Consider the following 15,722-nt stretch of genomic DNA (forward strand, 5'->3'; position numbering starts at 1 on the left):
AGGGAAATCTAGATGTCAATGCTGTCTTTCGTTTTTTACACTTATATTTGGAAAAGTTTCATACTCGTTATGAAAAAATGAAAATATAAGAAAGATGTTTGGAAGTTTGAATTACGTACGACAAAAATTGGTCAGGATATTTAATTTTAAAATTTGCAGTTTTGATATCATTTTAAACTTACCTCGAGGAATGAATTAATTGAGTTAGATTAATTCGAGGAAATAAGCTTAAATGAAGTGCAGGAAAAAATGTGTGTAATTTAATAGGCCGTACAAAGAAGTCATATAGGGTCGTCATCAGATTTTTTTTTAATTAACAATTTTTTGGGCATACTACTTGCCTGTGTCTTGCGCTACGCATGGGGAATGGAGAAACACGAAATCTATTAAATTTACCCCTTCAAGTAATAACGAACAAACTACAACTGTTCATTAAATTTAAAGGCTTTGTTATTCGTGGGGTATTTTTAAAGGTATTAAATTTCTAAAATCATTACTTCATGTGCACTGTGTTTAGCAGTCCTACGCTCATTGGCCATCAATAGCGAATAATTATAACGTTGTAAATCCTTTTGCTCGACATGATGCATGATATAATCGTTATCAGATAATTTAAAGTTTTATGAGTTTCATTACTTAAAATGTTTCGTTAATAATAGAATAACACGGTATAATTTCAAATTTCTCCCATAGAGCTTTTCCGAGAACGATTTGGCAGTTAAATTATTTTGAAACAAACGTGACTGTATTTTAGATATTCAAGAAACCGATATCAGTTTTAAAAGGCTGTTGAAACCCAAAAGATAATTCAGAAAATGTGCTAATAAATATGAGGTATTTAATCATCAGTGCTAAGTTCCTGATAAAATTGCCACTTTTTTTATTATGGATTTGAAGTAAGCAATGAATTTGTTTATACTTTATTCATGACTGATTAAGGGGTGTTGGAACCCAAAAATCTTTAATTCCATTTTTTAATTCTATGAAATGAATGCTATACCATTCTTTAATTCTATGAAAATTAGAACTGTAAAAAATCTAGTTTTAATCTGTCATCGAATGCTTTGATTTAAGGGGAATTTTTACATAAAAAGACGTTTTTCTCCAAACGTGACTTTTTTATACTCGATGTACCTTTTCTCAGGAACTACTGCTCTCAGGTATCTACAATTTTTATGGCTTTTTTATTAGGTTTCCTAATATTTACTGAAATGAGCTTTTTGTGATAAACTAAGAAAAAAATTAAAAATTTTTTTGTGTGAGATAAGTGCTAAATTTTACTATGCCTAACAAAATATTCTGTAAATTACTCTAAAATTCATAATGTTTCAAAAGCTCATTTCCGTATAATCAGATAGGTATACTTTAATTACACAAAAAATTTCAAGCGTGTATCTGCAGCAGAGTTTGAGAAAATGTACATCGAAAATGGGTAATTTAACATTGTCGGTTTAGGGGTTGCTGATACTCCTTAAATGATAGTTAGGTAAATGTACATCAAAATAATTTAATGCCACAGTTGAATTTATGACGTAATCAACAAGAACTTACAGCAGTCAAATTTTGATTCTTTAACGATAAATACGATTTAGTCTAAAATGTGATACTCTCATAACCCTGTTTTCTTTTTTGACACTTCTTCTTTGCTGTTAGCACAATCAATAATCAATGTATTTATCACACTATGAAATATTTATTGTTTATATCCCGTGAACATGAGTATAGTATGAAGCATCTTTCTATACGAATTGTATTTTCGAAAATTGTTGCCTTCTTGCTGTATATTTCAAAGATTAAGGCTTAATTAATGTTTAGCTTCACTTCATATTAAGCTATATATATATGTTGACAATGGGAATAAACACTGAGTTTATTTGATGTTAATATGTATCAACATAAAAACAATTTGCTGTAAAAGTATGAGGAAAAAATTAGCTTTGAGTGAAAGCATATCGGTAAATAAGGTAAAACTTCGATGAAAGAAGTCTATTATGAATGAACAGATACATGGAAATTAAGGTCCCGCATGCTTAATTTTATATTTTTGTTCTGAGAATCGCACGTCTTTTTTGGGGAGAACGGGTTGCGCTATGGTAACGCTTACAAGGGTATGAAAGTCAAAGGAATGGATGCCTTCTTGGATGACTTTTCAAGGGCAACTACTCTTATCCATCTCACTTGTGGCGAAAACCATGAAACCTCCCATGCGGTCATTTGTTTGCTGTGATTTGAATTCGAGTCGAACTACCTGAATTTAGCGACTTTATCGCTCTGGTGAACCCGGGAATAACATTAAAGGGCTGGAGAGACATTGTTCATAGATTTTAGGAAGCCATAAAATAGCTCTGAACTACCAAGTATCGTAATTTTATCAGTTTTCTGCTAAATGAAGTGATTTATATTTGTATTTTACAAAACAAAAAGGTTTTGAGGAATGGGAGACCATCGCTATTACCTGAAATTTGGCTACATTTTTCCGAGTATTCAGTAAATTATGAAATAGATTTTCGTGGAAAACATCATCAATTAATTCGAATGAAAATTCTCAGAAATCTTTCGTGCTCCTTTCAGGGCGAAAATGATTACTCATTTAAGCTTTAATTTGGATTTTTGATAGCTGCTTCGCTGGTCTAAAACTTCAGTGTTTTATCAAACTGGTTATCAGATAATTATGTTACAGTACTACCACATTAAACTGTTACAAAATATAATCTAATACTATAGCCTTCAGTGAAATTTTAGAAGGACTTATTTTGCTGAATATATTTATAATCGCTGTTCCATTCCAAGATCAGCATACTATTTCAAAATGAAAATGGCCTTCTCAAAGTTCCTTCGATATTTCATTGAAAAGGTAGGGATAAGGTTGCTTCACAAGGTCACGGCACAGTTATTTAATCTGTTCTCTTTAATTATAATTTATTCATGTGTAATTAAATGTCTTGATTCTAATAAATCATGGCACACCATGTAATTACCCTGTTAACTTCCTTTAATTTGTATTTAATCTGGAGTTCGTTACTTAAGTATTATTAGTCGCCATAACTAACTAGTATAGATAGTATTATATTTCCTTCCGTGTTTTCTCAGGAAGTTCAACTCTTGTTTAAGATATTTTACGGGCGTTCACATTACACATTACATATTTTTGCATTATACAGGTGGTATTGCGAATTTCTTTCACGGAGTATTCTAGTAAATGCCGAAAGGTAATTAATAAATCAATTCATCCTTGTTTTAAATGTATAATAATCAATGCTTAAATTTTCACAAAGTATATTAGGGCATGTATGTGCAATAAAGTCTTACATTGCTTACATTATTCTTGGTTGTATTTGTATTGTTATCAGTCATCTACCCAGAGATAACTTACAAAAGAGAAGTGTCTGTAGAAAAGACAAATGTATTTAAATCATAAATAATCTAATCCGATACAGTCATACAATCGTCTTTGCTGTTTAATTTGTAGCTTAACATTCATATTAATTTCGCAGTCATAAACTGGAGAATATGTGTCGTTATACAAGTGCAATAAATGCAGTATAGGAAAAAGTATTAATTAATAGTTTATGTTTCTAAAACATTTACTTTTCAAAATTCATTACGCCATTTTATGAGAAGTTAACTTCAGTAAAGGTGAACTTTGCTAATTACTAACAAATTTTCTGACTGTTTAAATTAAATGATTCAGATTCTTTACCCCATTCCGAATGCTCAATTTTATGTAATATAGCACTACATTTTGCAATTGTATTGCCTCAATATTTATCACCTTTTGTTCATTTTGAACTATTTGCATTCAATAGTGTGTTTACTATAATGACATTTGTACTTTTAGAACAGATACGGAATGTTACTTGCAGTCTGGAGATAAATTATGTAATTTTTCTAATAGACAAAATCCAACGTCGGAAACTGAATTGTTACTAACAAATTTTCTGATTATTTACATTGATTCAGATTCTTCCCCCCCCGTTCCGAATGCTCAATTTTATGTAATATAGCACTAAATTTTGTAATTGTGTATTTGCATTCAATATTGTATTTACTATCTGTAGTTTTAGAAAAGATACGGAAATTTAGTTTTTTCAGTATGGAGATAAATTATGCAATTTTTCTAATAGACAAAATCAAACTTCGGAAAGGGATTTTTTGATAAATTACGAATCGATGTTAAAATAAGCTATTTTTTCTTAATTTTTTTATTTTTCAACAATCAAAAGACTTTAAATATATACAGTTACATATACCATATTGAAGTTGAAATCTCTCACATTATCAAAGCTGGTATTTTTCGAAATACAGGGTCTTTTCTATGGGAATGAAAAGTGAAAAATAATAAATAAATGTGGTTAAAAAGTATATTTTGTTCAAGCGATGTCTTTGTTACTGTACGCACTGTTAAAGAGTACCTAAATGATTTCCCCTTCTGCTTGCTGCACGAATGTTTTGTTTTTTCATCTCATGTATGGTATAAATATGAAGCAGATTCTCTGAGAATATCTTCCAGGAAGGCAGATACATCTTACACGCTTTGCCATAAGTGATTAAATATATACAATAGCTTTTGCATTGAGTACATTTAGTATATAAAATTCAGTTTAAAAAAAAACGTTAACCACGCTGCAGATAAACGTCAAAATTATTAATTCATACCAGTCAAAAATCATCTACTACAAGTAAAAGAGAGTCTTTATAGACAGAAAAATCTTTTCTTTTCGCCTTCTAAAACCGTAATTTGATTGGTTTAATGCCCATTTAATTTTGTTGGCTAAACTCTCAACCAGAGCGAAAGTTATACCAGAGGGGAATTTCAAAGTTTCGGGGGAGGGGGAATGCTGTCAGTCTTTCATTAACCTGTTAAGTATTTAGTTTTAGTTTATGAATATAAAAAATACTTTTATTCAAGTTCTGGTACCTATCAAAATTTTATAAACTTTTGCTTGTTTAATATCATAAAACAGTTTAATAAAGTAATCTATATTTAAAGAAATGTATCTGTATGTTTCCAGTTTCGGAAAAGAGTGGTCATTTAGCAATGCTGAAAGTGTATGGGGCAAAAAAGCTTAAGAACCATTGGTCGTAACAGACAGTTATTGCAAAAATATAGTTTCAAGACAGTTGCAGACAATTTACTCCATTCCTCGTGCCACTGAAGAATTCTAGTAGGAGAATTTAGGGAAGAGGAATATTAGGAGTTTACACATTCCTCAAATTTTGATCAGAATCATAAACTTTTAGTTCATTTTTAGGTTTAAAAGACTGATCCCATTTGCCTCAAAACGTACTTCTTATTCTTCTAAGCACTCACTATATTCCTGAAAACCCTCGTCTTTAACTCTTTCATAATACCCATTACGCAGTTCATTCAGAACTTGAAGCAGAGTTTTAAATATCTAGCTTCTGCTGCAGTTCTATTATGAATACAAATTCTTTAGCATCATCCGAAACGACTAATGGGAATCATTGTTTCGTAGCTTCTATGAAATTTTTATACGAGAATTGAATTACGTACGAAAAGAATTGAATACACTATCACGCGTCATTCATAATCGATTTGTATAAGAGGTCAGAAAACGCAAGTCAAATATTTGCTGACCTCTTATACAAACTGAAGATGAATAGTTTTACAATAGCCAAATAGGGCACGGGAGAACATAACAGAACGAAGCAAAGGTTTTTCAATAGAGCAAGATGAGCAAAAAATAATTTTGTTTTCTATTGTTTTAGATAATACCAACTTTTTCTTAGGAATTTTTGCCTTTTACCCATCACAAAAATGCAAATCGAAATTAGCACTAGTTCAAATATTTCTGTTTGCCATGAATTTCAGAATAGCTCCTTCCAAATTTTATTCTTACCCATAACAAAATATATAAAAGGAATATATGCAAGCTTCGTTTGATATATCGGTTTGAGATGACTAATTGTTGTTTTCAAAATCCTCTCAACTTAAATATTCCGCAGACAAAATGGACAGTTATATCCTTTCAGCATTGTGGCAGTTTTTCTTCAAGTCTTTTAACTTTACCTGCAGGAAAATGCAGCATCCCATACTACTTAGATTGGCTAGAAAATATAAAAGGCAAAGCTGAATATGCTATGCCAGAATTCCGATATTTGAAACTATATGAGGAGGATGAAGTTTAGATCTTTGGGAAAAGCAGATTCTTGTTAAAATTATCCAAAGAATAAAGTGAACTGCCAACTCCGTTAAAAGCGTGTTGTGATATTTCTAGCCCGTCAAATACAAAAACTTATGTCCAATAAAGTGTAGCTACATACATGACAAGCAATTTGACAAAAGATACTCGAATCACAATAAATTAAACGTCTTCCTTAAAAATTGGATATTTGGATACTAATCATAGGGTAGAGTACAGAAGCAGTATGGGGAGTTATGAGTTCGTCTTTAGAAATTTTATCTCGATATAAATATACTTCTCAATATGCGGATCCGCTCTTTGTTACATGCGTTGCATTAAGATACTTTAATGGTTATTGTCCACTTTCGCAATTTTGCATTCGGTTGTGTTTGCCAGCATATATATTGATAATAGAATAAAAACTAAAATTTAAAAAAATGTATTAAATAGGCATTCAAGCAGTTATGAATACAAAGAAATTGAGACAAAAATCAGCGCGTTTGGTTAATTTTATGATAATTAATTTGTGGAAAACATTTATGTTATTTAGAGTTATAGCATTTTCTAAACGGCAAAAGGTGCTTTTGATGTTTGTACACAGACTTGGAAGGAATGAATGCATCCCCATTTTTGTATATGCGGTATCCATGAGAAAAATATATGCTCATTTAACGAAAGAGAATTCCTTATTATGTGTTAGTACTGAAAACGCACATATCATAGGTTGCGTTAGGTTTAATTGCAATCTTTGCATTCCTAAGTGCTCTGTAACTGAGGGCTCAGAGTGGTTATTATCAGCAACCAGATATATACCACAACGCCGACTGATTGTTTGAACAACGTTGCTCAAGTGTCCGCGAAGATTGCTGCACATGCCAGTGTTTTATCTTGACAAGGATCTCCGACATAACCGATCTTCTATGCTACACAATGCCCTTCAAGGTCTCTCAATGCTATTTGGTATCACTATCATACGTCATATGTTACATACTACAGTCATAAGAATTTCGATATGGCGTTAATAAAACACAATACTACATACTGTAAAGATATTAAATTTCTGCCTTGAAATCAGTATGCAAATCCTAGCTGCGAAAATAAAGAATTCTAGCGAATTCGCCATTGTTCTGGCGAACCTTATATATGTAAACATAAGTAACTGACATACCATGAATTTATATCCTTTTGTAATAACGTAAACAAATTTTACTTCTGTCGTGATTATTTTTATCTATGAACACACTGTTGGAAGTCACTAAAACTGTTACAAGGGATTTGGAATTTCCTGTATAAAATTTTTGTTAATTAAATATGTTTTTGTTTAATTTAAACAACCAGTTACTTCATGTTTGGAATCTTTACGTTACTGGTTTGACGTAAGACCACGTACTAGTTTTGCTATTCTAGATCAGAATTCCTGTCTTCGGCACTTCTACTTGCCGATAGTCAAGTTCATATCGGGGGAATTCTGAGACAGCTTCGCGATTAAATTGCTCTGTGTGGATTTTGGCTATTAGTTATTTAAATTTAGCTTTATATTTTTATTTCTACTTTCAGTTTCTCGTCATAAGTGCTGGCGGATTTTGTAAGCACCAGGAGAGTTATGTTCATCTATTTGAGTTTAAAATAAAAGGGTTTTTTGCATCCTTCTCAAGTTTCTGTACTTAGCGATAGGTCGTTTTACGTCTATCAAAAGTCTGATCACAGTTTACAGTAGTGAAAGACTTCAGACCTAATATGTAAAATACTATATTGTTTTACTTTTAATATGTTAAATACTTTATAAAATAAATGCTTTATTTTATAAAGTTAGTGAAAGTATTATTAAGTAGACTAGAAGAGAAACATGCTAATGTGACAATCAAAATCGTAAGGTTTTGGTACAAGGTTGTTTTTACGATTTTGATTACTATTAAGTAGTTTTACTTGAATGTTCGTTTCAAAATACAAATTTTAATAAAATAAAAAAGTCTTTACGAATTTAGTGTGAGAAGAGTTGAATAAAATACGTAATTTAAACTCTGGGAATAAAATTTAATATCTGTCTAGAGTTCGAACTAACATAAGAACTAGATTAAGAAATATCAAACTTCACTGGGTTTTTTACTCGGTATTTCTTTGAGAAGATTTCCAAACTGTGCATTGTTGGCAAATGTAGAAAGTTTAAAATCAAACGTTTCTTTTTATTATTTTTTGGTGCTAAAAATAATTGTGGGTAATGTAACTAGTGTTATTTTTTAATTAGTATATTATTCATATTTAAATAACCCTTTAAAACAAATTTAAAAACCGAAAATGTAATTTTAGTAAATAATGAAATTTTGTTTCACTAGATGATGGATGAATCATTACACTAAACACCAGATCAAAATCGAGCAAGGGGCTTAAAATCGATTTTATTTATCGTATGCTGACTACGTATTACATTATTATTATTATTTACGTATGCTGACTGAACCCTGTCGAAGTAGCATAAAAAGAATTCAGAAGTAGCAACGAAAGGCAATCTAAAATATTTTTAGTGATATTTCTTAACTTTTGTAAATTAATATTAAATAAGAAATCTGAATCTAAAAACGTTAACTTAAAAATCTGACTCGGAATGCAATTATTAAATTTACATTATATTACCACCGATAAAATAGGCGAAATTCTTGCCTGAAGTAAGATAAAGTTCCACTTATATTTAGGAAAACAATCTAGAGAAATATTGCTTGTCCTATATTTCTTTTAAAATAATATCTTCAGCCATTAAATATCCTTACGAAAACAATAAAGCTTTGTAAACACTTTTGAAACCATTTCATTGGTAAGGCTCCAAGATAAATGTAAAAATGCTAGAATCTTTGAATTGCTTTAAATTGGAATTCAAACCCCAAACTAAATAAAAATAAAGTGGTTATGAGTTAAAGGATTGTACTGGATATTTCAAGTATTGTCACGTGTTATTTTTCTTTAATACGCATTTTAAATTCCGACAGCACTACATGAAGATGACAGTAGAAAATTGCACTGCTTTTGGAAAGAGAAACCAGAGTAATGCCTTATCTGGTATAATAGCATAGTTGTTTACAAACTATGGTAATGCAATATTCCGACTTATCTTACTATTTCATGCGAGAAGTGATGCTGGAAAACTACCTGAAGATTTCTTTTTATTCTGCATGGATGGTTATTAGCATTTTCGTTGATGATGTTAGTAAAATGAAGGAATGAAAAACTTCTCGCCATTAAACCACATTAGAGGAATATAATTTCTTGAGCAGAAAGAAATATGTTAAAACTACATTTTCCAAATATATGAATTATATTAAGGGGACTCATGCACCTTAAACCCCTCATGATCTTCGAATATGTGACTATTGCAAGAATTGGGATATTTTATTTATTTTAAAAGCAATTACTTCCAACTTTTCACAGCTGACTTCATGATATAGCTGCTTTGGAAACTAGTAACCAGAAAGTTTGTGTTGCCACAAATATTTTTGTAATTTAATCCTCTTTGTGACAAAATATTTCGCCATATTTCCACCTTGTGCGCATGATATTTTAAAAATGGCTAATGGTACATACTTGAAATTGGATGGAATTCTTTATATGGGCACTATTTTCTAACTGAACCAACAATCTGATGAATATTTTACTATAGAAAAATTTTATAGACGAACACATTACAAATTTTTTTAATAAAATACATTTTATAAACTCAACTCAAAATAAAATAAAAATTTAACATGAAATTTTTAGAATTTTAGGTTCACAGTAGTTTCCAGACATTATAAAAGCTATATATTAAATATGGAATTAAATTATGAAACAGAATGTTTTAAACTGCGCGCGCAAGTTGGAAACATGACGAAAAATGTTGTCACAAAGCGGATTAAATGATAAAAATATTTGTGGCAACACAAACTTTCCGATGACTATTTCAGAAAACAGCTATATTATGTAGTCAGCTGTAAAAAGTTGGTAGTAATTGCTTTTAAAATAAATAAGTTATCCCAATTCTTGCAACAGTCACCTATTCGAACATCTTATGGGTTTTAAGGTGTATGAGTCCCCTTAAAAGCAAATTTAAACAGAAGTTTCAAATTATAAACAATAGGAATATCTATTTTATGTAATTTTTCCCATTATTATTAGCTGTATAATATAAAAAGGTTTTGGAACTTTCCGGATAAGTTGCAAAACACATTACAAAATTCAGAGAGAAATTTAAGAAGTTATACTCTGCTGTGTTATCGTTTTCCATTTCATATTTTGCTCGCAGAAACTATTATTATGACGACTCTTTTAAGTTAATATAAAATACGATACATCGAATAATAATTATCATGTTTATTCAATTTGCCAGTCTATCTCCTTAACGTTTTACATAAAATAAGAAAGAAAAGTTCCCTAACACATAATGTTAAAGAAAAAGGGAAATTGTGACACGTTTTAAATAGAGGGCAGTTATTGATGCGTCAGTAGTTGTCAATAAGGCTCTTTTCCCCAACGCCAAGCAAAAATAAACTGCATAATCATCGTGCCATTTCTATTTATCTGAATCACATGAGCTAACTAGTTTCTTTTATTTGTATAACAATGTATTAAATATGCGTATGCATTAAAAAACAAAGAATTATATATATTTTTTTCTCATTTTTCTTTCAGGTAGCACATACTGTCACATCCTGTTTATAGTGTTTGAAAGAGGGCTGTTGGCTCCAAGCATCATTCCTAGCTTTCAAAGGAGCGCCACCAAACGGAGAATGTTGTAGAAAGAAGTGGAAAAGTCGCATGCTAGTTTTTCAACACGCTACCGTGTAGGCCACGGATGCTTCAATCATGTTTGGGCCAGATATTCTGCAACCGGAAGAATTAGATTAGCATTCATAGACACTCGACGGATTGTGTCTCTTCAGGAAAATTCTTTCTTTTAAAGCAATTTTTAATGAAAAATGATATTTATGATACGGGTTTCTTCCGACTCCGACTTCCTATGGTTTTATTCTTCCTTGTTTTGTTCCCTTTCTGCGATTCTCTGCTACTTGTTAATTCCCGTTTGTGTTGTACGCTTCCGCTGCCTGCTTTGCTCCAGTGTATTAAATCAGAAAAGCTGATCGATTGCATACCAGTTGTTACAAATTTTTCTCTTATGAATCATTGAATTACCTTATGTTTGTTTACGCTGTTGTACATAAGAGTCTCCTTAGAGCTCCACAAACTTCACTCAAGCGTGATCAAAATGAAGAGAGAAGTTTATTATAATGCCACAGAAATGGATTCAAACTTTAGTATAATTAATCTTACGTATATAGAGCTCACTCGTTACTCCGCGAGGGATAAGTACTAAATTAAATCCTCTCTGTACTGAAAGTTTATGGTCTTAAAAAATACATTGCTTGCAGAGAATACAGAAATTGTATTAGTTAAACATTTAAAAGTGAATATCATTTTATCAAAGCCATTTTTATGAGCTTATTAGTCCAAAGGGATTTGAATCCCGAAGGACTATTAGTTTCGTTTTGGCATTTTGCGTCGGACTCATAAATGTCGGTTCACTTTTCAAACTGTTGCCACAAAATGTTAGAGTCCTGCATTATATTTGAAGAAATTAAATAATGAAAAATCTGCGTAAATGTATGTATATTTCTCACATTGTCATAAAACAACGGTACATAGAGTCATCGAATTTTGAATAACGTAATTCTCCAACGAATATGAGCATGTGGAAGACCAAATTTGAAATTTGAAATTTGTTTTATGATCGATTTCCTATTTTTTAAAACTTTGACGAATTTTTGATTAACAAACTCAAGGATTTCAAAGCGAGCAATGGCAACGTTGTGCAGAAAAAACATTTTTATCTCCAGCGCGTGAGTCTCTGTATCGGAAATTCTAAAGATATGCTCGTTTTAAAACTATTTTGCGATATTGCTGTTGCACTGGATCTTATGGTTTAAGTGCGAGGAACATGATATTTAATAAAGAAAGGTAACACACAAAATGTTAAAAAACGCCCCTTTGGACGTAATTTAAAATCTGAAACATTTCAGATTTTGTTTTTTATTTTTTTATATTTTTTTATCAAAGCCATTTTTATGAACATCTGCCTACAAATTAAGTGCTCAGAAAACAATATACTAAATAAGAAAGAAACAATGTATTAAATGCAAATGCATACGATTGTATTTGTGTATATCTCAAAATCTCATCATGTAAGCATATTTTATAATTTTTTTTTTAATTTCTAAAATTTTCAGCCATCCGTTACCCTTTACATTTTTTTTTTTCAAAATTAAGTTTTAATCTCTTTTTTTAAAGAAATCAGCATTCTGAGCTTTAAATAACTGATTTAAAAATTGCCAATGCTTATTAAATACTTTGAAAATTCTGTCTTTTTTATGTTTTACCTCCGTCCTAATCGTTAATTGAACTCGCTTTGTTTCAAGGTGTGTTTACCTCGGATCGCCTTATTTACATGCATATTTAAGCAAGTGTGCATAATATTCCATACTTCGATATGTGGAGAAGCGTTATAGCCAAGGAGAACTGTAATTCTCTAATTATATTTGTAAGACTTTCCGACAGACTTAACGAACTTCATTAAAGTCGGGAAATAATTTTGAAAGGTCAAGATACATTCTACTTCTGTTAGCTTTTCCCTGCATGTTTAAAAATATAAAATAGAGCTAAAAAATAACCATTAATTTCCAGATCAGCAAAATTAGTTCTGTATAAATCTGTGAATGAATTACTGATTTCCATTTCGCTAAAATAATGAGTTAAAACTACTGGAAACAACTACTGTTTTGCAAATAAACCTGAGGAAAAGTACTTTAAATTCTAGAAAATTTAAATTTATTTAAAAAAAATTATTCCTTTAAATTCCATAAAAAATATATTAAGTGTATCTTATGTTCCTTTGTGCGTATATCGTTGTTTTATTAGTAGAAGAAAGAAGCGACGAAACTCTTTTTGGTATTATTAATCGCAATGAATTTTAATGAATTAAAACGTTAAAGTTTGTATGACAGAGAGGTTTTTGCTAATTGATAACCGAGTTTTATTGATGAAATTTGGTTATTAATTTTCAAATCTAAAAATTCAGAATTAGGTTTTGTATTTTAATTTTTCTTTCTTAAAAAATGCTTACAAGATATTTTGAGATATATTTAGTCAGAGCAAAAATAAAATATGATTTTCTGAACGCTTAAGAATGAGATAAATATAAAAAACAAAAAATGCTTTCAATAAAATAAATAAATTTAAAATTATCATACTTACAGAAGAACTTTTAAAGCAACATTCCATTTTAATGTTTACAGTTAAAAACAAATGTAATGAAAACAAATATCCTGAAAACATATTGCACCAGGAAACTTTTTTAATGCGTATTTGACATCAAAAGCGTACAATTTGAACTCAAAAATTTCTTAAATTTTTTAACATATATATGACATCAAAAGTATACAATACGAACTTTACTTTTCTATAAGAAATACTTTTCTATAAGAAATAAGCGAAAGGAACACCATCTAGGTATTTCTTACGAAAAACTACACATGAATGCATTTTTTATAATTTTGCTTTGTAATTTAGAAGTTTGTCTTGTTTTAAAAACATCCAAAATTAATATCAAGCATATTATTTTCTTCAACCGTGTTCAGTACCATAAAATTAAGATGTAATTCCTTATATTTTAGTTATTTTGAGAAAATTAGAAGCAGATAATTTCAATAAAGTTGAAATAAATAAATAAATCTATTATAAATTTAAACAAAAGTATTTAGAACAACTTATTAATTCATTAATTTGTTAAAACTGTAATGATTTTGTAAAATTAATGCTAATATAATTTTGCACCTATTACATGGTTGCGTAGTGCATGTAAAATGAAAGTTGTTTATTATTTTACATACTGTGTATTTCGATTGACTACTGTTATTCTGCAGATACAATTTTCCATCCGCAGCGGAAGCATACAGCCTCTAAAAGGAGTTATCCCTAATGAACGGAAATCGATGGGTAGCAGATTCAACGTTTCTGTATTCTTTCGTGCATCTTTTTATATTCGATTATTATAAGCACGCTTTAGTGGTGACTTGGATAACTATTATTGCAATTAAGCATTTCCTTTATGGAATGTGATAGTCACACACAGTGTATTTTAAATTGAATTGACCCAGTGCCTGATGTAGTCGTCTTACAAATTGTGTAAATATGTATATATTGTTATTGTACTATAGTTATTATTTCATGTATAGGCCAATTCACTATTATTAAAGTATTTTTTTGAAAATATGAAGGGTTATTTCATTGTATTCAGTTTTACACTTTACTTCCTTGCTGAACTTGTTTCAAAGTTTATGTCGAATGAAAATTTGTCTCAGTTTACAAAGAAATAAGTAAGTTTACACAAGAAATAAGTAGCAAAATGAACCTTGAATAACACGGAATGCGATTATACTTACCTGAAAATATTTTACATTAAGTAGCATTTTGCATACTATTTTATAAATTTGGAACAAGGTGGAAAAGGGTTAAATGAGGCAAGTAGCCTAGAAATATTGAAAAAATAAATGTTTGTTTTGTATGTCATAATCGCATAAATTTAAATACACGTTAAACTATTTTATTACTTAGTACCAAAAAATACGCAGAAATTTACTCCATAGGCTTTTTATCTTTTATGTTTTAGAACACGTATAACACCAGTAGAAAATTTTGTGATAAAATATTGACGTAGAGATTCATTTCGAAAACAGAAAACATAAGCTTGGACGTGTAGTATAAATGTATTTAATGTTTAGAAATCTGTAGGTTATAGTATAAATGTGTTCAATGTTTAGAAATGTACAGTTCATAATGCTATAAATGTGTTTACGTTACCTTAATTAATACCAAGCATATTATTTTCTTCAACTGTGTTCAGTACCATAAAATTAAGATGTAATTCCTTATATTTTAGTTATTTTGAGAAAATTAGAAGCAGATAATTTCAATAAAGTTGAAATAAATCTATCATAAATTTAAACAAAAGAATTTTAGAATAACTTTTTAATTCATTAATTTTATAAAAATATAATGATTTTGTAAAATTAATGCTAATATAAAAAATTAATGCTAATATAAAAAATAACAAAGAAAATAAATATTTTGTTTGTTATTTTTTCCTTACTTTGTATGACTTTGATGTACAAAAAATAATTTAATGCCTTATAAACTTACAAAATGCGCGTTAATCTTTACGTTATTTATAAAATTTCTTGTAAATGAAGTTCAATTGTATAACCGACTTCAGTTACAAGAAGTTCGAATATCTTAAATATATCTGAATTATCTATTATTATTGAGATATGCTATAGCTTAAAGCAGCAATAATAATAGATAATTCAGCTACAATTCCATTATTAAAAGTTTTTACAGTTTTAGTGCTTTGATCCAATTTCAGCTATAAAACTTTTTGATATAAGAACCGAGTTTTAATTTCCTTTCCATTTTCCTGTATCAATCATCTACTGCAGTTAAACTTAGGAAAGCAAATTACTATAAGGCTCTATACATGGATTTTTCAAAGCATAGAATGTT

The 15,722-nt window shown here is 29.7% G+C and overlaps 1 protein-coding gene across 1 annotated transcript in view; it reads left to right on the top strand.

The window, feature by feature from the left end:
- The window catches only part of LOC118187416 (mid1-interacting protein 1A-like), a 118,476-nt gene extending 104,041 nt beyond the window's left edge, over nt 1-14,435 (top strand). Inside the window, exon 2 of the mRNA XM_035357634.2 lies at nt 10,803-14,435. The gene's annotated coding sequence lies outside the window, so the exon portion shown is untranslated. The remainder of the gene's footprint in view (nt 1-10,802) is intronic.
- Nucleotides 14,436-15,722: the final 1,287 nt, after the last annotated feature.

Source organism: Stegodyphus dumicola, chromosome 3 (genome assembly GCF_044657685.1).
Source record: "Stegodyphus dumicola isolate Sdum_Otavi_A_Nest chromosome 3, ASM4465768v1".
NCBI classification, from domain to species: domain Eukaryota; kingdom Metazoa; phylum Arthropoda; class Arachnida; order Araneae; family Eresidae; genus Stegodyphus; species Stegodyphus dumicola.